General features: G+C 39.4%; 1 protein-coding gene across 8 annotated transcripts in view; it reads right to left on the bottom strand.

Annotated features, from left to right (window-relative positions):
• The window catches only part of LOC117578726 (venom metalloproteinase 3), a 59,379-nt gene extending 50,603 nt beyond the window's left edge, over nucleotides 1-8,776 (bottom strand). For 2 of the 8 annotated variants that reach the window (XM_034264405.1, XM_034264389.1), the window contains exon 1: nucleotides 7,695-8,775. The gene's annotated coding sequence lies outside the window, so the exon portion shown is untranslated. Of the gene's footprint in view, nucleotides 1-7,694 lie in introns of all 8 variants that reach the window. The other 6 variants (XM_034264416.1, XM_034264442.1, XM_034264398.1 and 3 more) reach the window with 5 other exon arrangements.
• Nucleotides 8,777-8,999: the final 223 nt, after the last annotated feature.

The following is an 8,999-nucleotide window of genomic DNA, read 5'->3' on the forward strand; positions in this document are numbered from 1 at the left end:
GCCCAAACTCAATGCAAAGAAAGTCTAGGGCAGGTATCATTTCATTTCCCCTCTCCTTACCACAAGGCGGATACTGGCGGATTCACAGACGATAATTTTTTCGAATAATACATTTTAAATATTAAATTGTTTCTACACATGTCATCTACACCTACATCACTTCATAATTCAACACGCCCTTTTAGCACGCCCCCCTTCACCAGAGAATGGGCAAAACAACGCTGCTGGAAGGGGTGGGAGGCAGGCACAGGACATGAATTTCGTCATGCTGGCTATAATAATGACCCGATCTGATCCTAACAAAGGGATCTGACAGATATTGCCATTCTCCACGGAACTACGTTTTTATTTTTCTTTTATCTTCCCGTATGCATAAAGACATCGCTCCGCCAAGACTTTCACCAAAATATAAAACGAAAACGAGTAGGAACGTGTGAGACGCTTCTTATGCGTCACAACTTTTATACCCGGTACTCAGCCGGTACCTTGTTTTTTTTTTCGAATTTCACATTTGACATTTTACATTTTTTCTACATCTGTCATATACACCTCTTCTCACGCCAACACGCTCTGTTAACTCGCCCCTCCCCTAGAGCCGCACACTGCACGAAGCAAAGAGTAAAATAAGAGAATGTTCAAAAATAAAAAAACTGATGGACGGGGTGGGGGTAGCCAAAGCTAATGAATTTTCGATTCTAGCTATAATAATGATAGAATTTGGAAGTACACTTGGTGGCTCCAGCCACCTGATAACTAGCCGACAAACAAGTCGGACAGACAGACATGAATCAAAGGCATGTAAGAAGTCAATTCTAATGAAGTCAACGAATACCAAATTGATGTGACTAAGCCCGAGGATACAACTTGACGTTGTTGTGAGCGAAACGAATGCAATATACTCTGTAGAAACGGCACAAGACGCCCGGCAGCTCCATTGATTCGATCATTTGCATAATTAAGGTCGATTAGGGTCGAATCATTCGCCATATGCGTGCATGCATAAATCTGAGTCGCAGCCAGCTCAAGGTTATGACTATGGCAAAACTATTTTTTATTTATATTCAATCTTGCATAATTCCCGCTCATATTTATACCCTGTACTCGAAGATTAAATAGGGTATATTGTATTTGTGCACAAAGTATGTAACTCACAGAAGGAAACGTTTCCGACCCCATAAAGTATATATATATTCTTGATCAGCATCAATAGCCGAGTCGATTGAGCCATGTCTGTCTGTCCGTCCGTCTGTGCGTCTGTCCGACTGTCCGTTTTGATGAACGCCTATTACTCAGAGACTATAAGAGCTAGAGCCACACAATATTGCATTCAGACTTCATTATGCTCGCACTGTTACAGGTGTATTTCAAAAACGAGAAGGGACGTGTGAGACGCTTCTTACGCGTCACAACTTCTATACCCGGCACTCAGGACTACATCTTAGCGGTGTTGTCAAATTTTAAATTTTTTCTGTCATCTACGTCACCAACACGCTCCGTTGGCTCGCCGCCCTTCCCTAGACCCACCTACTGCTAACTCGCGGCAGAGGCAGAGGCAGCGACCGCACAAAAAAAAAAAACTCGGTAGAGGTACGGACAGAGGGACGGCAGAGGCAGGGGCCAAGTGAAGCAGAAGCAGAGTGTGAATGAGAGAATGTGAAAAGAACAACAAAAGCTGTGGGACAGGGTGGGTTTAGCCACTAAAATTTAATTTTTTCATTCTGGCCATTTATCTTCAAAATTGTAGATTTGGGAGGTTTTCGCCCTTTTGCGGGGGCGGAAGGGGGCGTGGCTCATTTTTGAAATACACTGGTTTCAGTGTGAGCATATAGCAGTCTGGATGCAAAATTTTGTGGCTCTAGCTCTTATAGTCTTTGAGAACTAGCCGACAAAAAAGACGAACAGACGGACGGACGGAAAAACGGACAGACAGACATGGCTCTATCGACTCGTCTATTGATGCTGATCAAGAATATATATACTTTATGGGGTCGGAAACGTTTCCTTCTGTGCGTTACATACAACCGTTATTCCCACAAATACAATATACCCTATTTACTCTTCGAGTACCGGGTATAAAAAATTATACGCATCATCAAATGTCAACTAACTTCGAACAGAAGCTGCCTGCCCCAAAACGGTGGAAATGAAAATTGAATTGGAACTGTGCCAAAACCCATTGAAAGAGACAACAGCAGCCGTAGAAAGAGGCAGAGAGCTAGTTGCATAGTCAGCTTCCGCATAGTTATGCCACCGACAGCGAGTCAGCCAACACTTGGCCTTTTCTTGACTTTTATTTATTTGTCGGCTGGCATTTACACCAGCGTCAGCGTCTGTTTCGGCTTTATGGGAATTTTTTGTGTGGTTGATGGCTTTGGTTTTTGCTTTCAGCTCCCTTGCTTTCTTAATGAATTTGCTGACACAACAATCTGAGTTGGTTTTGCCGTCGCTTCCACTGCTGCCACTTCTGCAGCAGGTCTGTTGTAAGTCCGTCGCTGGCTGTTTCTGTTTTCAAGGGGCGTCAGCGTTTTACCCAAATTGACATTGACAGTCGGACTGGGCCATCACCTCTCTCCTCCCGTCCCTTTCTTTCTCTGGGCCACACCTCGTCTTGCCCCTGAATCGCAAGAAAGCTGAATTTTAGTTAAATCGGTTGCTGCCAATGCTGTTTCTGTTGCCTGCCCTTGTTTAGATGGTAAGCACCTGCGCCAGTGACGTCTATCAAGTGTGATTAGCTCTTCATTTCGCTTGACAATGAACTTTACTTATCATTTACTACCAGCTCACACTAGCTCTAGCCAAAGCTCATAGGGATCTTAACAGCACTGCTGAAGGTAATTAACAGGCCAATTCTGACCCAAACCCATACTCACACCCCACAAAGGTTACATAACAAGGTTCAGCTGTGAACGTTTTGCACAAAAGATTATACATTTTTTTGAGAAATTTACAAACAAATGCATCTTGCAGACACAATCCGTTGCAACTTGCAAACAGCGATCAAGTGGCGGTGGAAGCGGTGGCGGAGATTACGTAAAATGTCTGTGACCTGAACATTTTGCTATTGCTCAACATATTCAGCCTCTCTCTCTCTCTCTCTCATTTTCTTCCTGTCAGTGTGTAAGTTTGTGTGTGTGGATAAGGGCGAGCGAATCTTTAGCCCATTGTCTTGATCATTTTTATTAGACAATGTATGTGTGCTTTGGGAACTTGTACCTTGAGTCGGGTGTTGAAAACATTGCTGACAACATCGGAGGGTGAAGAAACAGCTGTGCAAATTTTTTTACGTTGGGCAGAAACAAGAAAAGAAAGGTAAAACATTGAAATACACGCTCTCAAAATTTTGGAATCTGTTTCTTTTAAGCACCATCTAAAGTCGGAGTAAGCTGACTGAAATCACCAAAGATGTTGCTTCTAAACCTGTTTCAGGGCCTTGGCATTCGATGTTTGGAAAACTTTTGGCCGCAACATCTGTTTTTAGGCGAATATAGATTTTTAGACATGTATATCTATGTAGATACCCACCTGGGAGAATTAGCCGAATAGAGACAACTTAAGCATGGACCCAAGCAGAACGAGCCACATGCGTACACTTATTATCATTCATTAAAAATATAGAGATAGAGAGAGAAAAAGAAAGAGAGGGAGAAATACTTAAATAAATGCCTAAACCTGCTTGGGGAGATACCTGTTAGGATACCATTAAAAAAATGTGCAAATATTGAAAAATGGCATGAAAAAAATGTCGGAGAAGAAGAAAACAGTCAAAGAAACACAACGCTGCGTATACGCAATACGCCAAACTAATAAAATTGAAATATGGCTAAGCAATAACCGCAAAGAAAAGAAAAAAAAATTAGAAACAAAAATATAAAGCAACACAACATAAATTATATGTTAGGCCAAAGAACAGACACCAACACAATTTGCACATTTTATAATTTTGCTTTCAAAAATGTTTTGAGTTTCGGAATGGAATATTTTCTTTCGCCGTTTATGTTTCAAATGCTTTTCTCGCTGGTTGTTGCAACTACCGTTGCTCTTGTTATAATTTTCAAACTGTAGTTACAACATGCACCAGCAACAACAACAGTCTAAACTGATTGCGTGCTGCGTGGACGGCGCTGCTGCGGTCTAAGCCGGCTACAGTCGGAAAAGTTATAAACCGCATAAAGATGAAAGTGAAATGGAAATTAAAGAAGACGTTGCCAGAAATGTTTGACTTAAGTTTAGATTTCAATTTTGTTTTTAACACTTAAACGGAAACCAATTGAACTTATGACGTATTGCTCATGTTTTCCCTGTGAAAAATTAGCCACTATGGGTAAAAAGCCTTTTTTTTTGGCATTAATCCAAAAAATAGAGAATGCCCAATTGGCATGAATGTTAGTTAGACTAAAGTAGAATTTCGGAAAAATGTAGTCATTTGGACCCCGCCTACCTTCCGCCCCCATACGAACTGAGTCCCATTTACGTCGTAATTATTATTAAACGAGAAGGGACGTGTGAGACGCTTTTTACGCGTCACAACTTTTATACCCGGCACTCAGTACTACATCTGCACCTTAGGGGTGTTTTGTCAAATTTTAAATTGTTTCTTCATCTGTCATCTACATCATGTCCCACACACTGCAGACTCGCGGCAGAGGCAGCGACCGCACACAAAAAAAAACAAACATAAGCTAAGATATGGCCATTCCCTACGGAATGGCGTTTTTAGTTTTCTTTTATCTTCAAAACTGTAGATTTGGGAGGTTTTCGCCCTTTTTCGGTAACCCTTTGTAACCCTTTGTAACAGTGTGAGCATATAGAAGTCTGGATGCAAAATTTGGTGGCTCTAGCTCTTATAGTCTCTGAGAACTAGTCGACAAACAAGACGAACAGACGGACAGACAGACATGGCTCTATCGACACGGCTATTGATGCTGATCAAGAATATATATACGTTATGGGGTCGGAAACGTTTCCTTCTGTGCGTTACATACAAACGTTATTCCCCACAAATACAATATACCCTATTTAATCTTCGAGTACCGGGTATAAAAAATTATTCAAAAGATAAATTATGATAAAACATTTTAGAACTTTAAAAAAATATATTTGATTGACTGATTGAATGATTGTTTGGTTAAAAGTAATTTGATTGGAATCGCTCCAACGTACAATTGCATTTCGCTTAGTACTTGTTTAACTAAGCAGTAAATTGGATAATTTTCTTTTGAATTGTAATAGTTTCATCTTTAGTTAGTCAGTTTTTGTCAATACTCTTTAAACTATAAAATTTTATTGCGTCTGCTTCACGATTGGTGTTGAACCAAATCATAAGCATCTGCAAAATTTAAAATTTTTCGAAAAGGGTCAAAAACGGGCAAAAAGTAATAACACCACGTGATTCTATAATATATGGTTAATAACATGTAGTTGGAACCTCTGTGCAGTGGTGTGTTGTGCAAAAGTAGAATTCAACAGAACACATGTGCAATTGTTAGTACCAAGCTAAAAATATACACGAACAAGACATTGGACATTTAAAAATCTACACAAAACTATCAAAAAACATGTATTAGCCATTATTTGAAATACCTCGACCTAATAATTTCATATTTTTACTTTTATTTAAACTTTGAAATAGAGCTACAATTAATGCTGCAAAAAAAAAAAAAAAGAAAAAGCGCAAAAGCATATGGTACTAGGTAAAAATCTTCTAACCCCAGATTTGTTCTATCTGGATATTTTGGAATCAGAACACTTAAGTCGCATTCCAATATTTTACCCAAAAAATTCGGGCTTTTTACCCATAGTGCAATGGCGTAAACGGAACATTTTTGTATAACGAAAAATTACACATTCGCTTTGTTTATTTTAAATTGTTCTTGAAGTAAGAAAATTAGCGTGTTTCCCGTTATAAAATTTAAAAATAAAACTAAAATTAAGTCATGATATAATAATACGCAAGTTTTTTTATCGGAGTATTTAAAATTGTATATCTTCATTTTTTTCGAAACATTTCAATGCAACTTCAATAGATTAATATTAACATCCACTAATAAATCATAGCATTAACTCCGTGGAATTGACAAACAAATAAACTTGAGTACATTGACTACCCGGATCGTAGCAAATATTCCATGAATGTTAAGAAAACGCAAAGAGCAAGAAATATGAGTAGCAGCAGCACACAACTGTTGATGAATGTTGAACGCCAGCAAATGGCAGCAAAAGTAAAAAATACGAACCATCAGGTTACTATCGTTTCGTCTTCGATGCGCTCTCAATGGATTCAGAAGTGAATTAATGCCCGAAACAAAAATGTAAATTCATTGAAACCCTTGCGATGAATGAGGCATACACTGGGATATACATAAAAAATGTTTATATATATGTACATATGTATATATTTACATACATTTATAATATATATGGAATATGTCTGAGGATACATATGTACATAAATAAAAATATATGTATTTATGTATGTATGTATGTATATTTATTGTAAGAGACAATATAGCGGCATTTTGATTGCTTTCCAAAGAATATCAATAGTACAGAAAGTTCGAAGCCTCCGGCTCAAATACTCAATGCTGCTTGCGCTCTTGAGCTGGAGAGCAGGAGCCCTCTCTGCCACTCTCTAGGTGACTCTCTTGTACACTCTTTCTCTTTGTTGTAATAAAAAACTGCTATTGTTGCAATAGCAGCAACAATATTAAGGAGAGCAAAGCGTAGCGGGCAATAATAACTGTTGCGATATTACAAAATCGCGTTGGTCCGAGGCTCGCAAAAGCACACCGAAATACCAACAAGCACACACACTCACACAGACACACACCAGCAACAATGAGATAATAAGCCTACAACAACAGCGTGGCTCGAAAAGTTGTTTCAGTAATATAAAAAATATATGTATAAAACAAAACCAGCTCCACTCAACCTCCACTGGGAAACAAGCCCATTTTGTGGGGCCCAACTAAAACAGAAGTTTTGTAAAAGTAGTAGGTATGTAGTATGAATTAATACTTATGTGTTAGCAGAGCAGGATCCTGGTATAGAGGTTTTGTTTATTCCACCCCACCTTGCGAATTGTTTACGAGAACTGTTATTTACTTTGCAGAGATATGTAAATATGCATGCATTTTAGTGGTATTTATGCATGTCTAATTTAAGTTTGGTTTTTATTCCCCTAGGATTGTTCTTAAGGATGATCAGTATCTTTTTACCAAATATGTGCGGTTATATTCGCTTTAGCGAAGCCACATTGATAATTCCGACAAAAAATTTTTTTATTACAGTTCCCAACACCTTTTTGTTTTATTAAAGCATTAGCAGGTCCGCCATTTTCAATCAAAAATCACATATGGAGTAATAATTTTAACAAAAACTTGTCTGCAAATTAGTAGGAGACATCTAAACAGCTCCTTTTTTTTAATGTCAAAGACAAATGTAAATTAACTTTTTTCTTGTTTGATGCCAGAGAATTGTTCTAAGTAGGAGGGAAAAAGTCTGGCAACAGTGAAGAAGATCATGTGATTAATGGCTTTGGATCTTCTAGACTATACTAAGAAGGTACCACGATAAATTCGGCAATAAGTTCCTATTTTATATTGCTTTGATATAATTCCTAAAAAATCTTCGGGTGTATGTATATTTTCGCCATAATTTATGGCACTTATCTTTGTATATAACATCTGTGTACTTACCTAAGTTTCTTCCTACTTTGTGTGTTAATGGCAAAACAAAAGCTTTTCAAAATATACTCGCTTTTGTTAAATCTCCAAGTTGTTACTGCACTTGAATATATGTGGCCACAAAACACTGTGATAATCTGATTGACTTAACCAAAGATCTCCTCCAAACAATTTGCAATGTTGGTGGTACAGCTCCTTTTTGTTAAATTCAAATAGAGTTAAAACTTCTCTTGCCTATACTCTTTTTTCCGTGTGCCGTTCGGGATGAATGCAGTGCGACGAAAACGATAGGAGAAACGAGCGACGATAGACAGAAGACAGCAGCGGATGCGTATCGAAATCAAAGTTGAAACGGAACCGTGGCGGTAGCTGAAGCTGGAGCCAAAGCCGGAGCACAGAACACACGCGCACGCGAACGGAACGGAAAGAAAGACGAGCAGCGATTAAGCTGGAGGCGGTCAGTGGGCAAAGATTAAATACGGCGTGAAATTCGCCCGCCAGCGAATTTTTTCTTGTTAACTTATTTTATTTTGTTGCTTTTCTGTAAGCGAAATTTTTTGTTCACTCAATTTCGTTTCATTGTGATTGTATTGCTTTTATTATTACTTCTCAACCTTCTGAAGGGGTAAGAGGCAGGGGCGGGGGAAACAGGCAGCTCAGAACACAAAAAAACATAAACAATCGCGTCTTCACCAGCGACAGCGGCGGTGAGAGCGACGACGACGGCAGTGAAACAGACGCACAAATTAAAAGCAGGGTGCGAGCGAGATGGATTCAACGATAACTTTTAAAACAGATTCACTTTTTTATGTTTTTTTGCACGACTCGATTACGAAAACTGGTGTTAAGGCAGAGGGAGAGAGCTTGACGCGGAGCTGCTGCTGGACGGGGACTGGACTGCACTTTGGAGCTCTCCGTTGACGTCACTTTTGTCACTGCACTGAACAGAACTCTGAATGGGATTCTGAATGGGATTTCTGTAGTATCCGTACAGCAGCGATCTGTATAACCGTTTGAACTGTTGAATTTTTTTTTTTGGGTTATTTTGTCTTAAAAATTGTTGTGGCCGTCTACGGAAACTGGTCGGCTCACACTGAAGTTAACATTCACTTGGGCCGCTCGCCGGAGTCCAAAATTGATCCAAAGCTGACGGTGGAAACGGGACGGCAATAGCTACGCGGCTACGCGAGAGGCACATACAGACAGAAACTGAGAGTGGTGGGGAGCTTTGGGCCAAACCGTTGATCGTGGCTGGAATGGGGCTAGACGCGAGACGGCACGCTGGCTTCAAGTCAAAAGCCTTGAAAGCTTTCAATG

The sequence above is a fragment of the Drosophila guanche genome, unplaced genomic scaffold, assembly GCF_900245975.1.
Source record: "Drosophila guanche unplaced genomic scaffold, DGUA_6, whole genome shotgun sequence".
Taxonomy (NCBI): domain Eukaryota; kingdom Metazoa; phylum Arthropoda; class Insecta; order Diptera; family Drosophilidae; genus Drosophila; species Drosophila guanche.